The sequence below is a fragment of the Phocoena phocoena genome, chromosome 14 (assembly GCF_963924675.1).
Source record: "Phocoena phocoena chromosome 14, mPhoPho1.1, whole genome shotgun sequence".
NCBI lineage: Eukaryota > Metazoa > Chordata > Mammalia > Artiodactyla > Phocoenidae > Phocoena > Phocoena phocoena.
Window position 1 is genome coordinate 56,731,615 of NC_089232.1, and position 20,141 is coordinate 56,751,755.

The following is a 20,141-nucleotide window of genomic DNA, read 5'->3' on the forward strand; positions in this document are numbered from 1 at the left end:
GGGTCTTCTCTGAGTACTCTTATCTAAAATAGTGCCTCCCTTTGTCAATTTTTACATTATCCTGCTTTATTCATTGCACTTATTACTGCCTTATATTATCAGGTCTCCCCCTCCCATAACGTAAATTCCATGAAAGAAGTATTTATTTTGGTTTGTTCCTGCTGTATCTCCAGTGTAGATAGTCTATAAAAATTTGTTGTCTAAATTAATGCAACAAATGTATCCTTCTTTCCAGATCTATAACATATTCTTTTATTGTTTTACTTCCTCCACCTTTTCCTATATTTATTCAGTGTTTTCTTTGCTGAGTTTTAGATTTCCTTTTAAATTCTTTCAGGAAGGATTTGTAAAATAACCTAATAAATATATAAAAGAAACTAACAAATATAAAAATAAGTAGAACACAGTCAAATTTAAACATATGTTGGACCTGGGTATTATAAACTCTAGGGAATTTTTTAATATAAACTCTGGTTTGACTAAGGTACTAAGGGAAATTGAGAAAACTAAGGAAAATAACTAAGATGGCAACTTAAAACTCATTCAGAAAAAGCTCATAGGAATTAATTTAGTTTAAGTCCTTATACTTGGAGCCCCCTCAAAATGTAGAGAAAAAGAAATAAAAGTGAAAAATGGGAGGAAGGAGAGGGAGGGATGGTGAGAGGTAAGGAAGGAAAAAAAAGAAGGAGGAAAGGAAGTAAAGAAAGGGGGGAGGGAAGAAAATTGTGGTCAGTAATAAAGGCCAGATGAACCTAGATCTTGGGAAGTATTTGATCCTAAGATTGTGTGAAAAAGAATCATAGAGGTACAAATTTGGTTTGATGGCTGGATGGGTCACTTATGCTGCCATGTGATACTATGTAAGGTTATAGCCTCCAGCACTCTCTTTTTGTACTTGGGGTCCAGTAATTTTCTAGGAATCTATAGTTCTGGGTTATATCAACATATACGTAAATGATCCATTTATTATCCTGTCTTTTCAAATGATTTTGTCCTTTGCTTTGTTTCCACTATCTATTTTTGAGTCCTAGATGAGGTTATTCTCCTGAATTGCTATATCTGAATTTGTGGGATGGAAAGCTAATAACTCTTATTATGTGGTGGTAAAACAGTAAATCACATGATCACCAGGTTTTGTTGTGTGGCATACATCGTGCGTTGTATGTAGTGTTGGGGCAAATGGTGGAAAAAAAAAACATGGTAAAATCCTATTTATTTATGGATATATTGAGCCAAGTTCTGGAAGAGAAAGATGAAAAAGAATAGAACTGTTCAATTTTCAAAGCAGAGACAGGAGGAAACGCTGCTTTGTTAAAGGAGATGCTCTTATGCCTGCCGTTTAAATTGACTGAAAGTTTCATAATTTGGATCATTGCAAGGTTAAAGAGAACAACTGCTTCTTTAACTCTGTGATCAGCATTTGTGAATGGAGGTCTGAGTAGGAGATCAGATTGTGGTACCAAGTCTTTCTTAAGCGCACATCTCTAAGCATTCTGGGTCAGTCGGTTGCGGTGAACCCACCATCAGATGTTTCTCACTCAGCTAAGCCTATTTCAAAGTTATGTAAGGCCATGACTATTGTGTGAAAGGATAAAGGAATGAACAGAAAAAAAAGCCAACGTGTAAAAAGGCAAATATGTCAAAGAGCATGTCTAAATAATTATTGTTTGTGGTCATTTACCCATGTTATTAATAATGATGGTGGTAGTTATAAAGTAACTACAGTAAGAATCATAACAAAGTTCATGTAGCGCTCGTAATTCACGGATTGTTCTGATTGCTTATCATACATTATCTGTAACCCCTTGTGATGGCTGTGATTGTTACTCATTTTACAGAGAAGTAAACTGAGATCACAGAGCTAGTAAGAGGCAGAGCCATGATTTGATATATGGAAGTTCTGGTTTCAAGAGTCTATTTTCCTAATCACTGTATGATGGGAACCCTACTGTTTTCCCAAAGAAACTCCTAACTTGGCCTGCAAAAGCTGTGACTTCTCAATTTTTGAAATATTTCTGAAACACCCAAACCAACACGAGGGGGAAGTGAGCTGTGAAAGTAGATATGTTCTATGATGCCACTGTATCCACAGATACATTGAAGATAACAAGATATATTTTTTCCCCACAGCAGATCCAGGACTCTCAGATTGGTTCCCAAGGAACTTCCTTTGCTCCCAGACCATGAAGTTCTCCCTCATCTTGTGCCTCCGGATTTGGTATGTTCTAGAAATTCACTAATGCTGTTTATTTCCCAGTCCTCCCTTGTCTAAATGGAAATTATTATTTAGGTTTTAGTTTCCTGTTTCTTCTAAACTATTGCATATTGGTATGTGGGTGTCAGATAAGCTTTAAGATTTAAAATTTTAAGTTTCCAGACCTTCACATAGGAGCTACTCCCAAACCTGATGGAAAGAACTTCAGAAATCCTGGACTTTTGGCAAATGGGTGTAACTGGATGAGAGTACCTTGGGGAGAGGTGAGCATGTTCATGGGAGGTGAGAGGAAGTATGACTGTTGGATAGTAAAAGATAGCCTGAAGAAGGTATTTCCAATTTTATGTCAAATGTCTTACTCTCACTCCTTCTTCCTTACTGACCATCTTGATTTTGTTCAGGGTGGCACTGTGACCCCTTTTCCAGGCCATCTCCCCCCCGCCCCCCAAAAATGCCATTTCTCAGGATTCCTTATAATTGTAGCCAAAGGAAATAGAGATTGCTGGGGTTTTCTGGAAGAAAATTTTTATTTCTTAACTAACTGTAGGAGATATGCCTTTGTTCTCGATCATTTCCTTCTACTTTCATGGAACGTAGGTAAGACACCTGGAAGTGGACTTGCTGTCTTAGATCATGAGGAAGAAAACCACACGCTCTGTTTGGCAGAGTAGAAAGGATGCTCATTACTGGCGAAGTGCTTACTTTCTGACTTTGTTACAAAAAAAATTTTTTTGTTTTTTAAAATTTAATTTTATATTATAGTTGATTTACAATGCTGTGTTAGTTTCAGGTGAACAGCAAAGTGATTCAGTTATACATATACATATATCCATTCTTTTTCAGATTCTTTTCAGATAGAGAGTATTGAGTAGAGTTCCCTGTGCTATACAGTAGGTCCTTATTGATTAACTAACTATATTATATATACTAGTGTGAATATGTTAATCCCAAATTTATCCCTTCTCTCGACCTTTCCCCTTTGGTAACCATAAGTTTGTTTCCAAAGTTTGGGAGTCTGTTTCTGTTTTGTAAATAATTTAATTTGTATCTTTTTTTTTAGATTCCACACATGAGTGATATCATATGATAATTGGCTTTCTCTGACTGACTTACTTCACTTAGTATGATAATCTCTAGGTCCATCCATGTTGCTGCAAATGGCATTATTTCATTCTGTTTAATGGCTGAGTAATATTCCATTGTATATATGTACCACATCTTCTTATCCATTCCTCTGTTGATGGACATTTAGGTTGCTTCCATGTTTTGGCTATTGTAAATAGTACTGCAATAAACATTGGGGTGCATGTATCTTTTCAAATTACGGTTTTCTCCATATACATGCCCAGGAGTGAGATTGCTGGATCATATGGTAGCTCTATTTTTAGTTTTTTAAGGAACTTCAATACTGTTCTCGATAATGGTTGTACCAATTTACATCCCTGCTAACAGTGTAGGAGGATTCCCTTTTCTCTATACCCTCTGCAGCATTTATTGTTTGTAGACTTTTTGACAATGACCATTCTGAGTGATGTGAGGTGATACCTAATTGTACATTTGATTTGTATTTCTCTAATAATTAGTGATGTTGAGCATCTTTTCATGTGCTTCTTGGCCATCTGTATGTCTTCTTTGGAGAAATGTCTTAGATCTTCTGCCCATTTTTTGATTGGGCTTTTTTTTTTTTTTTTGATATTGAGTTACATGAGCTGTTTTTATATTTTGGAGATTAACCCCTTTTCAGTCACTTTGTTCACAAATATTTTCTCCCATTCTGTGGGTTGTCTTTTTGTTCCGTTTATGGTGTCCTTTGCTGTGCAAAAGCTTTGACGTTTCATTAGGTCCCATTTGTTTATTTTTGTTTTAATTTCCCTTTCTCTAGGAGATGGATCCAAAAGAAATTGCTGCAATGTATGTCAAAGAGTGTTCTGCCTATGTTTTCCTCTAAGAGTTTTATAGTATCTGGTCTTAAATTTAGGTCTTTAATCCATTCTGAGTTTATTTTTGTGTGTGGTGTTCTAGCTTCATTCTTTTACATGTAAGCTTACAGTTTTCACAGCACCACTTATTGAAGAGACTTTCTTTTCTCTGTTGTATATCCTAGGCTCCTTTGTTGTAGATTAGTTGCCCATATGTGTGTGGATTTATCTCTGGGCTTTCTATCCTGTTCCACTGATCTATATTTCTGTTTTTGTGCCAGTACCATACTGTCTTGATTACTGTAGCTTTGTAGTATAGTCTGAAATCTGGGCACCTGATTCCTCCAGCTCCATTTTTCTTTCTCAATATTGCTTTGGTTATTCGGGGTCTTTTGTGTTTCCATACAAACTGTGAAATTTTTTGTTCTAGTTCTGTGAAAAATGCCAGTGGTAGTTTGATAGGGATTGCACTGAATCTGTAGATTGCTTTGGGTAGTAGACTCATTTTCACAATGTTGATTCTTCCAATCCAAGAACATGGTATGTCTCTCCATCTGTTTGTATCATCTTTAATTTCTTTCATCAGTGTCATAATTTTCTGCATACAGGTCTTTTGTCTCCTTAGGTAGATTTATTCCTAGGTATTTTATTCCTTTTGCAATGGTAAATGGGAGTGTTTCCTTAATTTCTCTTTCAGATTTTTCATCATTATTGTGTAGGAATGCCAGAGATTTCTGTGCATTAATTTTTGTATCCTGCAGCTTTACCAAATTCATTAATTAGCTCTAGTAGTTTTCTGGTAGTGTCTTTAGGATTCTCTATGTATACTATCATGTCCTCTGCAGAGTGACAGTTTTGCTTCTCCTTTTCTGATTTGGATTCCTTTTATTTCTTTTTCTTCTCTGATTGCTGTGGCTAAAACTTCCAAAATTATTTTGAATAATAGTGGTGAGAGTGGGCAACCTTGTCTTGTTCCTGACCTTAGAGGAAATGGTTTCAGATTTTCACCATTGAGAATGATGTTGGCTGTGGGTTTGTATATATTGCCTTTATTATGTTGAGGTAAGTTCCCTCTTTGCCTACTTCCTGGAGAGTTTTTATCATAAATGGTTGTTGAATTTTGTCAAAAGCTTTTTCTGCATCTATTGAGATGATCATATGGTTTTTATCCTTCAGTTTGTTAATACGGTGTATCACATTGATTGATTTGCATATATTGAAGAATCCTTGCATTCCTGGAATAAACCCCACTTGATCATGGTGTATGATCCTTTTAATGTGGTGTTGGATGCTGTTTGCTAGTATTTTGCTGAGGATTTTTGCATGTATGTTCATCAGTGATATTGGCCTGTAGTTTTCTTTTCTTTTTTTGTGACATCTTTGTCTGGTTTTGATATCAGGGTGACGGTGCCCTCGTAGAATGAGTTTGGGAGTGTTCCTCCCTCTGCTATATTTTGGAAGAGTTTGAGGAGGATAGGTGTTAGCTCTTCTCTAAATGTTTGATAGAATTTGTATGTGAATCCATTTGGCCCTGGGATTTTGTTTGTTGGAAGATTGTTAATCACAGTTTCAATTTCAGTGCTTGTGATTGGGTCTGTTCATATTTTCTATTTCTTCCTGGTTCAGTTGTGGAAGGTTGTTCTTTTCTAAGAATTTGTCCATTTCATCCAAGTTTAGTAATACAATGCTACCTCAAGAAACAAGGAAAACCTCAAACAACCTACCCTTACACCTAAAGCAATTAGAGAAAGAAGAACAAAAAACCCCCAAATTTGGCAGAAGGAAAGAAATCATAAAGATCAAATCAGAAATAAATGAAAAAGAAATGAAGGAAACAATAGCAAAGATCAATAAAACTAAAAGCTGGCTCTTTGAGAAGATAAATTGATAAACCACTAGGCAGACTCAGCAAGAAAAAAAGGGAGAAGACTCAAATCAACAGAATTAGAACTGAAAAAGGAAAGTAACAACTGACACTGCAGAAATACAAAGGATCATAAGAGATTACTACAAGAAACTGTATGCCAATTATGTAGGTAGTGTTTCAAAAAGAGATGGAGGGAAGGCAAAGAGAAGGGAAAAGCAGGAAATGAAATGGAAGAAAAAACATCTTAAGAGAGAAATATTATGCCCAATTTCACTTTTTTTTAAAACAGCTACAGCTTTTCTCCTGAACTAAAAGGAGAGAATTGTCCAATGGGCTTTAGGCTTTGCCTGAGGCAGAAGGTGCAAAGCATACACAAAATGAATATAGTGTTTTTGTTGTAAAATTATGTAGCCCTATATGTAAAAATGCCTAGTCTTCTAGCAGGCATGCAGTAGACCAATTTATCCCTTAAATACCATACTGAAGACATACTGATAGACTATGTAATAATTTTTGTAGTACTTTTCATTTAAAGCATCTAGGTTAAACATCTAAGAATGAGAAATGACAATATGATTGAAAAATATGTATATACACATGTGTATATATCCATGTGTGTATTTATCCATATGGGTATATATATATGGATTAGTATAGTATATATTTGAATGACAGGCTTTGGTATTAGTATAAGTCAAGATAACTTATTAAGAATGAGGTTTTATTTATTCCTATGTATAATTAATATGATAGTATATTATATTGGGGGAATGAATGTATTTTGTTGAAGTAGAAATTGTAAAACAGTTAGCACTATACTATAATCCTAGTTTTACATTTGGAGAACTTAAGACAACAGTTATTTCTGTACCGTCACAGAGATAGTACCACACCCAAATAACTTTTCTCTTTTATAAAACAGAGAAAATAATTAGAATCAGTTATTATTTAACAGGAAGTAAAACCCATTCCAAGCTTACTGTTGGGAAGAAGAAAGTAAGTTGTAAATGTCCTGCTTAATTACATGTTGACACTTTTCAGGTGATCTTTCAGTTTTCTGGGGATACTGCTGGGATAGTTGTGCCCAAAATTTTATGCTCCCTTTTGATGGGTCAAAATGGTCAGCTAGATTATTTTTTTATAATTGAAAATTGTTCTCCAGAAGAGCTCCGTTACCTTTCCATTGTACCACAGAGTAGAAAATTCTGAAAAATAGATATGTACCTATAGAAAGTGCTGTATGTCTCCTTCCTATGATGGATCCAGGTCCGCATCAAGATATCAATTTCTTTCTAGGATATAGTAACTTGCATCATCTTAATGTCTTCCTGAAATTTTTCCATTTCATCTTTGCATGTGTATGATATATTGACTAATCACAGACTACTCTCTTTGGAGATATTTATCAGGCTCTAATTTTTACTTAGATAGCAAATGGACTTAATCATTCTTGAGTGTGAACTCAGGTTCTAAATAGGGGCCTTCCTCTAAATACTACGTTACATCCACATACCAAGATTTGAACACTTATCCCTGGGGATTCTACCAGCATACCAGGGAAGTACTCTGAAACCTTGGAGCAGATAGGCCCATCTACAGTCTCAGCCAAGAAGTTCTTAAACTTATTATAGCAAAGCAACACTGCTCCCCTTAAGGAGAAATCTACAACATGTAAACTCTCAAAAATTTATTCTTTGGTTCCTGTACCTTGTACTCTGCCACCTGCTCTCTTTATTTTCCTGGTTTCCACGTAGCTCCAGCTCTCCTCCATTCACTTGGTCGGTGTGTTGACATCTAATGTTGAGTGTTTTTTCTTGGAAAAAAACATCCAGTCTCTCTTTCAGATGCCCTCTCCTTCCCCCTGCTTCTCTCCCCAGAATGGTATCTGGGTATGGCATGGGGGAAGGAAGCTGTGAAACTTAGGGGACACCAAGGTGTAAGGGTAGGAAAAATCAGAGTCAGTATCCCTCCATCTTGCGCAGGTGACATGTCTTGTCCTGCTGTCATTTGCAGCTTGTTTGTGACTATTATAACTTGCAGGCTCGTCTCCTGCCTTCTTTACTTTCCACTGGCCTGCGACAAGTGGTTCTGCCCTTAACCTTTCTTACGGATTTGCTACACTTCGCCATAGAGTCCCATCCAGGCCTGAGGTTTGTCACAGAGCATCCATACTACAAGGGAAGTCGGGACGGCTCTAAACCAGGACCTTTCTTCACCTGACCATGCTGCACTGCCATGTTAATTTGTGCCCCAGGTTCGGGAGCTTTTTCTGAGGCTCAAGACGGGAAGTAAGTTGTATGCTCTACTCTCCCCATCATCAGTATTTACCTAAGGCTCACCTTCCCCTTTCCAGATTTGGCCCAGAGAGAGGAAAATCAGAGCATGAATGTTTGACCTGTTTATTCTCCTTCCCATCAGCCCCAGAGTCAGAAAATGTGTAAAATTTTCATTTCTCTCAATCACATCCTTCTACCAGTAAGCGCCAAGACTTCTTGCTGAGTAGGAATATCTTTTCAACTACATGGATAAGGCATGGGATGGATAAAGGTATTTAGAAACTCCTCTCAAGACCATTGTGTCAATTGCAGGGTTGATATCTAAAATGTAAATGGCAAGGCAAAATTATTTTTTTTAACGTTAAAAGAAATTTGCCTTGCCACTTATATTTTAGAAAAAAATCACACCTTTAACTTCTAGTTCTAAATCAATAAGGTTATCTTTGGCTAAATACTTAACTGAGAGCTTATCCCTCTATTGTTTCACTTTTGGTTCTTCCAATATCAAGTACCGGGAGGAGCTGGATCTATACAAGAAGGCTTTCACATCACCATTTGGATAGCCAAAGTCACAACCACAAATGATGTCTGAGAGAGATCTAAACGGGAGATAAGGGGTGGCATACCTGTTCTATTCAAGCTTCATTTTTTTAAAGTCAGATTTATTGAGATAGATTTCACATACCATACAATTCACCCATTCAAAGTGTACAGTTTTTCGATGTTTTTTTCTTTCATATTGACAGAGGTGTGCAATTATCATCACTGTCAATTTTAGAACATTTCATCACCTGAAAAAGAAAGCTCATGCCCTTTAGCTGTCGCTTCTCATCACCTCTCCTCCCCCAGGCTTAATCAACAACCCACTTTCTGTCTCTATAGATTTCCCTATTCTGAACTTTCATACGAATGGGATCATATAGTATGTGGACTCGTATGACTAGTTTCTTTCATTTGTCACAATGTTGTTAAGGTTCAGCAAGCTGTAACAAACATTTAGCAGTACTTCGTTCCTTTTTATGGCCAAATATTATTCCATTGTGTGGCTACGTCATTTTGTTTATCCATTTGTCTGTTGATAGACATTACCTTTTGGCTATTGTGAATGATCCAGCAGTAAACACTGGCTTACCTGTTACTGAAAACAGGGACACAAACAGATGTTCTGGATATATTTATTGCTGGATATGATAACTCTGCTAAACTTTTTGAGGAATCACCAAACTTTTCCACAGTGTCTATTATATGTTACATTCCTGCCAGAAGTGCACAAGGGTTCCAATTTCCCCATATCCTCACAAACATTTGTTATTTTCTATTTTTTATAATAGCCATTCTAATAGATGTGAAGTGGTATCTCATTATAGTTTAAATTTGCATTTACCTAGTGATATTGAGCATCTTTTCATGTCCTTATTAATCTTCAAGTCCTTAGCCTATCATTTAATTGGGTTTGTGTTTTTTTGTTGTTGTGGAGTTACAGGAGTTCTTTATATATTCTGGGTATTAATCCATTACCATGTATATGATTTGCAAAAATCACGTTTACAGTTTTAGCTCTTAAATTTAGGTCTTTGATCCATTTTAAGTTAATATTTATATATGGTGTGAACTTCATTCTTTTGCATCTAGATATCCATTTGTTCTAGCCCCATTTGTTGAAAAGACTATTCCTCCAGTGAATGGTCTTGGCACCCTTGTTGAAGATCAATTTCTCTTAGAAGAGGGGATCTTCTTTTTGTCTAAGTCAGATTATATATTGATAACTATTTGTGTTATAGAAGAATAGCTTCAAGAAAAAAATCTTCATGGACATTCTAAGTGTTGATTAGTGATGGACTATTACCAATAGCAAAATCAGTGGCAAAACCATTTTCAGAAAAACAGTTCTAATCATTTGTTTGGTGACTCATTGCAGAAGTTAATTCTATAAGAGCAGTAGACAATTAGATGTGGACAGAATGCAGATTTGTACTCGTGACAAAATACTATTTTTTTTCAAAACCAAAAAGCGAATGTATCTATCTGCAAACTAACAGTAATGTGATCATAATCAAAGCTTTGACCCTCAAGCAGGGAATATCTTGCCTCAGAGTGTATAAGCAACTCGTGTAATTTCTACTGACAGTAAAATTACAACACAGCACAGATCTTTGTCAGCAATATCATGACTGCTTTAAATGTGAGGGTCATATTACAAAAATTACTGAAACTCTTTTGATAAAGATATTCCACAGTACTTTACCAAGATCTGAATACTCATCAAAATGTTGCTATATTCAAATTAGAACTAATAAGCAAAGTTTAAATATGTTTCCTAAGAATTCCTAGAACCATTCATTATGAATTAATACAATTTAATTTGCATGAATTACAGTAATTATGTTTTTAAGTATTTCAAATTCTTTATCTGTAGTTAACACCAAGGTGAAATAAAAGTTCTATTCTTCTTAATCAATCAGAGAACCAGGAAAGTAAACTTAGCTACTCTCTGGAATAATTATGAGCCTTTGAGTGTGTGTATGTGTGTGTTTATATCGATGTGGTTGTGTGCCAAGAAAAACTCAAGTAATTAGGTTGGAAACTGCTACTCCTAATGGAGATTCCAACATCTATTAAGAAAACTTAATGAGTTTTAAGACTAGTATATATTATTTAGACACAACATGGACACACTTATTAGCCTAAATACTTCTAATTAGCATTAATAAATGTATTCACTGAACATCCAGAAATAATACCCCTGCCTGCTCTTCTTGGATGAAGTAACCACTTCATTAATCTTAATATCAGTGCTCTCCCATTAGTCTGTAGTACTGGTAGTTAATAACAAGAAAAGCAGTGCTGCCACAGAAATGTCTTTCCATATTAATATGGCAACACTAGTTGCTGCCTAGCTCCTAAAATAGTTTGAAGAGAAAATCACAGGTATTTGGGGTTTTTTTGTTTTTTCCTATTTTTTCTGAAAGAGTGCCTAGTGACACAATTCTCAGCAAGCCCTGAGTAAGCTAAAGTCAAAATAACTACTCAGTTATTTAAAAAGCCTGCGTTCTGAAGTATTCTTTCAGCACTTTTTTCAGGAAAACGTTATTTCTTCTGTTCTGTGTCTAAGGTGATCCTTCACGCTTACCCAGCTCTGCCATAAAGCCTTTCGTGTCTGATGTGAATGCCAACACTCTTAACAGTGAGTGAGTTCAAGCTTTGAAGTTTTAACCGGTCTTATTCATTTCACTTTAGGAACAAAGAAAGTTGGGGTGAGGTTGAATGGAAGAGAGAAATTGGGTGATAGATTAGGCTGGCCAACTTAGTCCATATTGGTCTTCCTTGCAGGTAGAGTGGTGACCAGATGATCAAGATATGGACAATGAAATGTTAAAAGAAAATTTCTGGTGGGCTTTATAAAAGGACTGAATTCAGCTGGCATGGAAATGCCTGCAGGATCACAGACATTGAGTAACTTGTTTTCTTGAGACTTTATGAACAACATAAATCTTTAATCAAGGTAAATAATATAATCTATGCATATATCTCTTTTTCATGGAAAGACCTATCCTTTGCACATTAGATCATTTTTTCCAGATTTGGGGAGAAGGCATTTTTGTTCCACTCCTCTGGGATCCATGTAAGTAGGATGGCAAAATGAGGATGAGAAAGGATTTGTAATTTCAAGTTATTTTTACTTCTGTGTCTCTCCATCCCATTCCCCACCTTTACTTTCACTTCCCCTATCCCTAGGGGCCTTAATATTTTCTCTCTCCTCTTTTCCTTTCCTCCCCCATCTCCAAAATCAGATCAGAGATCAATGTAGGCCTGGCTCGCCTGGCACTGCTAGAGGGTCTTTACCCAGAGATTCTAAGTTGGTGAGGGGAATAGAACATCACGAACTTCTCTCAAGTCAGTACACAGGGTGAGCTACAAACTCACATGATTTCTTGCAGCATCACAGTAACACCATAGCTCCCAGTATTAGTCATCCATTTATAGCCTCCTGTCTGAATTTCTGATGCCCAGTTCATCCAAGTAGTAGAAGGAAGAAGACAAATAGAATCGTGATTTTCAACCATGATTGAACATTAGAATTGCCTGGGGGTGCTTCTTTTCAAAAAATGATGCTTGAGCCCCCAGTTTTACCAGTAAATCAGAATAAATACTCAAGCCCACACTTTAATTCTTTATATGCTTTTCAGGTGGTTTTCATAATAAGCAGATGAGGTTGAGAACCACTCAATCTAGAAGCTAGAAAGGCAGCTACAGGAATTCTTGGCCCTGGGCTAGAGTTACAGGTACAAATAATCACAGCTTTTGGAATGTTAGACCACTTAGCTTTTTTGTTTGTTTTGCGGTACGCGGGCCTCTCACTGTTGTGGCCTCTCCCGTTGCGGAGCACAGGCTTCGGACGCGCAGGCTCAGCGGCCATGGCTCACGGGCCCAGCCGCTCCGCGGCATGTGGGATCTTCCCGGACCAGGGCACGGACCCGTGTCCCCTGCATCGGCAGGCGGACTCTCAACCACTGCGCCACCAGGGAAGCCCTAGACCACTTAGTTTTTAATGAGTGTCACTTGCTACTTAAAAAATCATGTGAGACACACCCTTTGCTTCTAAATCAAATTTCTAAGCCTGATTTTCCAGCTTCTTCATTCTCCCATAGGCAATTTATTGTCCAGCCATTTCACATTGTTTCTTGCCTTGTCCACCTCTCTGTTAGCTCCTGGAGAGCATGGACTGTGGCATCTCATCTCTGTAGACCTGAGTATAACCCAAGGCCAGACACCACAAAAATAAGTCCAGAATCATGTGGATTTGTGTGATCATCTCGGTTGGACATAAGTCAATCTGAAATGAGGCTTATATAATATATGTTTTCATGGACAACTGTCAACTTCAATGTATGGATAGCTTTGCTCATTCAACATTTATTGTGAAATTATCATAAAGTGGACATTGTGCTGAGACCTAAGGACACACTGTGAAGTGGATGTGAGCTGCCTTTGGGGAACCCACATTTTAGTGCATGTCATTTATAAACACTGAAAAGCATACAAAGAGGTGAGAAAAACATGCTTTGGTTCAGCATGATAAATATAGACATTAGATCAATTGTCATGCAATACAATAATAAAAATATTGTTAAACATATGTCAGATTGACTGTTGTAAGTCATATGTAGGTACAACACACCTCTGCTAACATATTTTTAGTATTCTACTCCCAGTATATCAATAATATGGCTGTTTGCCAACAAACTGATTCAACTACTTGTTCCTGGGGAATCTTCCATAATTTATACAATTTATCCCTTATTTAAGAAAGGATATTTCAGGGCTTCCCTGGTGGCGCAATGGTTAAGAATCCGCCTGCCAGTGCAGGGGACAAGAGTTCAAGCGCCAGTCTGGGAAGATCCCACACGCCGTGGAGCAACTAAGCCCATGCGCCACAACTACTGAAGCCCGCACGCCTAGAGCCTGTGCTCCACAACAAGAGAAGCCACTGCAATGAGAAGCCTGCGCGCCGCAACGAGAGAAAGCCCGTGCCTAGCAACGAAGACCCAGTGCAGCCAAAAATAAATAAATTTATATATTTAAAAAAAGGGTATTTCAGAGAGGTTAAATAAGAAAGATTAAATGAAGTATCACGGGGAGAGACATATAGGAGTTGATGAAATTAAATAATGTGGGCATAAAGAACATGGGTTTGGGAAGATTGGGAATGGATAGCAGGAGTTATACATAAATTTATATGTACATGTCAGTCCCACACTGCTGTATTTAAAACAGATGACCAACAAGGACCTACTGTGTAACACAGGGAACTCTGCTCAATATTCTGTAATAACCTAAGTGGGAAAAGAATCTGCAAAAGAATAGATACATGTATAACTAACTGAATCACTTTGCTGTATACCTGAAACTAACACAACATTGCTAATCAACTACACTCCAATATAAAATAGAATATAAAATAGAATAAAAGTATACATAAACTTCCATTGTATTTAAAGGCACCCCTTGCACTATTTTAAAAAGGAAAATATTTTCCTCCAATCATTAATTACTCCTTTTTCCTTCTTTCTAGCCAATATGTTATAATCAGAGCTTATAATGATGTTGACTCTGAGTTATGAAAAGGAAAAGGGTGGTTAAATGTAAAACTAAAATATTAAAACAGACTTAAGAGATGCAGCTCAACATCAGAATTGCTTTGACAAGAAATGTATCTCTTTGGATAGAGAATACATTTTACTTTTCAAAGTTATGTCAAATTACATAACTCTTTGGGGCTTACATATCATGAATCAAAGTTCTGGAGTAACGGGGAGAGTGTAGGACAAACGGGACCTTGGGCACTAGAAGCAGAAGAGGACAATCCAAAGACGAATGAGCTTTTCCGGACAAGGATCAGACTTCTCCCTGGAGGGAGAGCTGACCTCCCACAGTAGAGCAATGGCTACATCAGCTGCTTGCTGCACTTTTACAGATCAAAATCATGAACCAAATACCCGCCATGCCTAGGTCAACTAATCTATGACAAAGGAGGCAAAGATACACAATGGAGAAAAGACAGTCTCTTCAATAAGTGGTGCTAGGACAACGGGACAGCTATATGTAAAAGAATGAAATGAGAACACTCCCTAACACCATACACAAAAATAAACTCAAAGTGGATTAGAGACCTAAATGTAAGACCGGACACTATAAAACTCTTAGAGGAAAACATAAGAAGAACACTCTTTGACATAAATCACAGCAAAATCTTTTTTGATACACCTCCTAGAGTAATGGAAATAAAAACAAAAGTAAACAAATGGGACCTAATGACACTTGAAAGCTTTTGCACAGCAAAGGAAACTATAAACAAGACGAAAAGACAACCCTCAGAATGGGAAAAAATATTTGCAAACGAATCAATGGACAAAGGATTAATCTCCAAAGTATATAAACAGCTCATGCAGCTCAATATTTAAAAACAAATAACCCCATCCAAAAATGGGCAGAAGACCTAAATAGACATTTCTCCAAAGAAGATATACAGAATGCCAACAAACACATGAATGAATGCTCAACATCATTAATTATTAGACAAATGCATATCAAAACTACAATGAGGTGTCACCTCACACCAGTTAGAATGGGCATCATCAAAAAATCTAGAAACAACAAATGCTGGAGAGGGTGTGTAGAAAAGGGAACACTCCTGCACTGCTGGTGAGAATGTGAATTGATACAGCCACTATGGAGAACAGTATGGAGGTTCCTTAAGAAACTACAAATAGAATTACCGTATGACCCAGCAATCCCACTACTGGGCATATACCCAGAGAAAACCATAATTCAAAAAGACACATGCACCCCAATGTTCATTGCAGCACCATTTACAATAGCCAGCACATGGAAGCAACCTAAATGCCCATCGACAGAAGAATGGATAAAGAAGATGTGGTACATGTATACAATGGAATATTACTCAGCCATAAAAAGGAACGAAATTGGGTCATTTGTAGAGACGTGGATGGATCCAGACATACAGGGTCTCATTTCACTCTGAGCAATATAATTTATTCTGTGGGAATCATGAAAGAGATGAAGGCTTTGGTTAGCCTGCAAGACCTGCCTATCCTTGTTTGATTGGTTTGCTTTTCATTTTCTGAAGCACAGCCTAGGGCCTTAGAACCAACTTGCTGCCTCAGTTGAAATATGCTCTTGTCACTGGGAAATGTATTTCCAATTCCCAAACAGAGGTTGTTGGACAGAAGTACAATTACATTCCAAAGAAACATACATATTTGATACGTTGCAAGTCTTTTAGAGACATGTTTTTTACCCCTTGTGTTAAAATAGAATTAAAGGACCAAAGGCTTATATAGTAATAAGGAAGTATATGGTAAGACTCTTGTTCTTCCCACAGACTCTATCTTAGAGAAAATAACTCAGTAATTACTTTCTCTTACAGTAGAGATGTGTTGCTTTGTGGACAATGGAGCACTAAATAGATTCTACAATAGACATTTAATGGATATATCAATAGCTGTCCTGGCCTAGGCAATAAACTCAACAAGTGTCATCAAGTGAAATGGGTCCAGATTTTAGTTTACTACTTTTTAAGAAACCTACTTTTAAGTGTGAAGCCTTTTGAGAAACCTGAGAGATACTACTTCAAGGTTTATGTTAACAGTGATAAGTCATGTTGATATCATGTACTTTTTACATGATGTGATAAGAATGGCATTTACCTCTGTGGTCTTCTTCCCCAAAATCCATAACCTCAGTCTAAAACATCAGACAATTCCCAATAGAGGGACATTCTGCAAAGTACCTAAACATTACTCCTCAAAACTGTCCAGGTCATAAAAACAAGAAAAATCTGAAAAACTGTCACAGCCAGGAAGAGCCTCAGAGGACGGGAGACTAAATGTAATGTGGTGGGCTTCCCTGGTGGCTCAGTGGTTGAGAGTCCGCCTGCCGATGCAGGGGACATGGGTTCGTGCCCCGGTTCGGGAAGATCCCACATGCCGTGGAGAGGCTGGGCCCGTGAGCCATGGCCGCTGAGCCTGCGCGTCTGGAGCCTGTGCTCCACAACGGGAGAGGCCACAACAGTGAGAGGCCCGCGTACCGCAAAAAAGAAAAATGTAATGTGGTATCTTGGCTGGGGTCCTGTGACAGAAAGAGGACATTGGGTAAAAACTAAGGAAAGCTGATTAAAGGATAGACTTTGGTTAATAATAATGCATCAATATTGGTTAATTAATTGTGATAAATATATCATATTAATGTAAGATGTTAATGATAGTGGAAACTGGGTATAGAATCTTTGGGAACTCTCTGTACTATCTTTGCAACTTTTCTCTAAAATCTAAATCTATTCTAAAAAGTTTATTAACAGTGAAGCTCTTTATTTTTTCCCGTACTAATATTGTATTAATATTGCAGAATTCATTTTACAGATGAGAAAATTGAGTCATAGAATTTAAGTGATTTTGATCTACATGACTACACATGTAAATAGAAGAATAAATACCTGAAATCAGGTCTGCTCATTTTCAAGGGCAGCGCTCTTTTTACCAGGTTTAAAGCCTGAGTTTCTTTTAAGGGTTTGAACACACATCCCGACTGGCAACTTAACAGCTTATCTCACTAACTCACTTCCTTCAAATCTTTGCTCAAACCTCACCTCCTCCAGTGAGTCTGTTCTGACCACTGCATTTAATATGACACAGAAATTCTGCTTTCTTTTCCCTTAACGCTTCTCATCTTCTAACATATCATATAATCTATTAATTTATTATCATGCTTGTTGCTTATTTATTTTTCCCCATTAGAGTATGTTATAGATCACAGATCTTTATTATATTCACTGAGCACACCAAACAGTGCCGAGCACACAGAAGAGTCTTAATAAATGTCTGCTGAATGACTGACTGAATCAAGCAATCTCAGCCCAGTTGGAATTTCTGGGGAAATAGCTTCTGTTCTTTGAGTAAGGTCTTTGCATATTCTCAACTCACATGATTCATTCTACAGAGGTGGGAAATTATTTTATCTTGTTCAGCCTCTTCATTTTAATTTACCTGTCATTGATATGCAGTTATATCCATGTATTCCTTGTTATTCTGAAATAAATTTCTATAATATCATTCTTATTTTTTCATATAGCCTGTAAATTAGGAAAGCAGATCTCATTTTTTTTCTATGTATTTCCTAAATATTTGTCTGTAGGAACCGATATTATCACAGGATTACTGAGGAAGCCTGAAAGGGTCTCCTGTTTCTTTTCTTTCATTCATATTGCGTTGCCTTTCTCCTGCTGTTGAAATTAAAGAGCATTTCCCAGCAACATGTCAGTCATTGTTATGTCCATTTTCCCCTGATACATATATATCAGAAAACCATAAATGAGCGTGATCAAATATGTTGTAAAAACTCTGTGTCTAAAGGGATTAACTAGACTTATGCCATGCATTATCTACTGTGTTCATTATTTCTGCAGTTGAAAAGGAGCAGTTTGGGTTTGGTGGCACCTCGCTTCACCTGATCAGAGAACTTTTATGGAAGCTGTTGCATTTACGTGCAACAATAAAATATTTCAGAAACTAAATGTGCATGTGAGGTTTGTCTCCTGTACCTCCCCTCTAGTGTAGTAAGCTCAGTATATTATCAAAGCCACTCCATTAACTGTTTAGAATCTAAAATGAGGCTCTTCTGAGTACAGGACAAGGCTAAAGTTATAAACCCCCAGAATGACCATTTGTCATCGATACTAAAAATGGAACCTAATGATCTATAAGATCTTTTTCAATTATAATATTCATTTTCCATGCATTCAACAAGTGGTTATTGAGAAATTACTATACAAAAGATTATTAAAAGCACTGAGGGAGCCATGTGGATAAAACAAGAATATTGCCCTCAGGTAGCATACACGCCAGATCCTAACAGATAAAGCAAAATAGAAAGCAATATACTACAAAAAGAACGTAAAAAAGTATAGTATCAGGATATCTCAGCAGGGAGACGAAGAAGGAAGGGACCCCTACTGGAGGAGTTATAGTAAGACCCTGAGATAGATAGCGTGGAATCAGGCAGATTGTGGTATGAAAAGTCAGTGGAGATGCATTTTCATGAAAAAGATACTTGTTAGACATGAATACTTGGGTGAAAATGAAAAGTATACATTTAAAGTAAGGAAACATATGTAGAAGAGAAGAAGCGGTAATTGAGCGCTCCATGAACAATAACAACCTTTAAGGGAATGATGAAGAAATTGACACCTGTAATTAAGCCAAAATAGAAGAAAAACAAGAAAATATTAGTTTCCTGCAAATCAAAGGAGTAAAGAGTCTAAAGAATGAGATCAGCAGTGTTAGATGCTCAAGAGGGTCTATTTAGTGAGCGGTGAAATGAGCCATTGGGTTAATGATTTTTAGTTCACTGGTGATCTTATCGAGGTCGATTTCAAAATGAATAAAAAATCTAAACTGAAATGAGTTAAAGAATAGAAGGAGCTAAAGAAGTGGAAAATAATTAGAGGCTTAGCTTAGATAATGTATCAGTGAAGGAAAAGAATAACAGATGGTGATGTTTTGAGTGCAAGGTAAGGCTGCAGTAAGGTTTTTAAGGATGAAGGCAGTTTGAACAACATCCAGACAGACAGAATGGAATCATATTAGAAAAGGAAAGAATGAAGACACAAGATTAAAGGTAACTTTTGAATCAAGGACCTGGGGAAATTGAGAGGGATGATTGAGTACATACGTGGAGTTAGCACTTTGAAGAGAAAAAGACACATGACTGACTCTGAAATAAGAGTGCAATTCATGTACTTTTAGGGGAGAGATGGGGCAAGCAAGTTACAGGATCTCATGCAGGTTACATCCCTTTTGTCTGGGAAGTAAAAGACAAGCCTCCCCCCACCCTTTTTTTTAAAGAATAAGGTATTTAAAGGAAGAAAGAAGTCTGTAGAAGTATAATAAAGTGACAGTCTCTATCATGTTTAAACTTCTGTAAATCATTTGCAACCAATAGAAGTGATATACTCAGAACTGTTCTTTTGGAAGAGTATCTCTCAGTGTGATGTATTGTGAATTGAGAAGTTAAAATGAAGGAAATCGTCCATGCAAAAAGCAATGAGTGTTTTATTTGGAAGTATTAGTAGTGAGAGTAAGAAGGAATAAAAGTAAAACATGCAGCATTGGGCAATTATCTTCTTATGCCAATTTTTACACCTAATATTTCATTTATTTTTGTTATCAATCTGAGTTGATAGAATACGTTTTGTATAACCCATCCTACAAATTAAAAAAATAAGAGAAGTTAAATAACTCTCTAAGAAAACACAAAATTGATTATAAACCAGAGTCAGGACAAAGTTG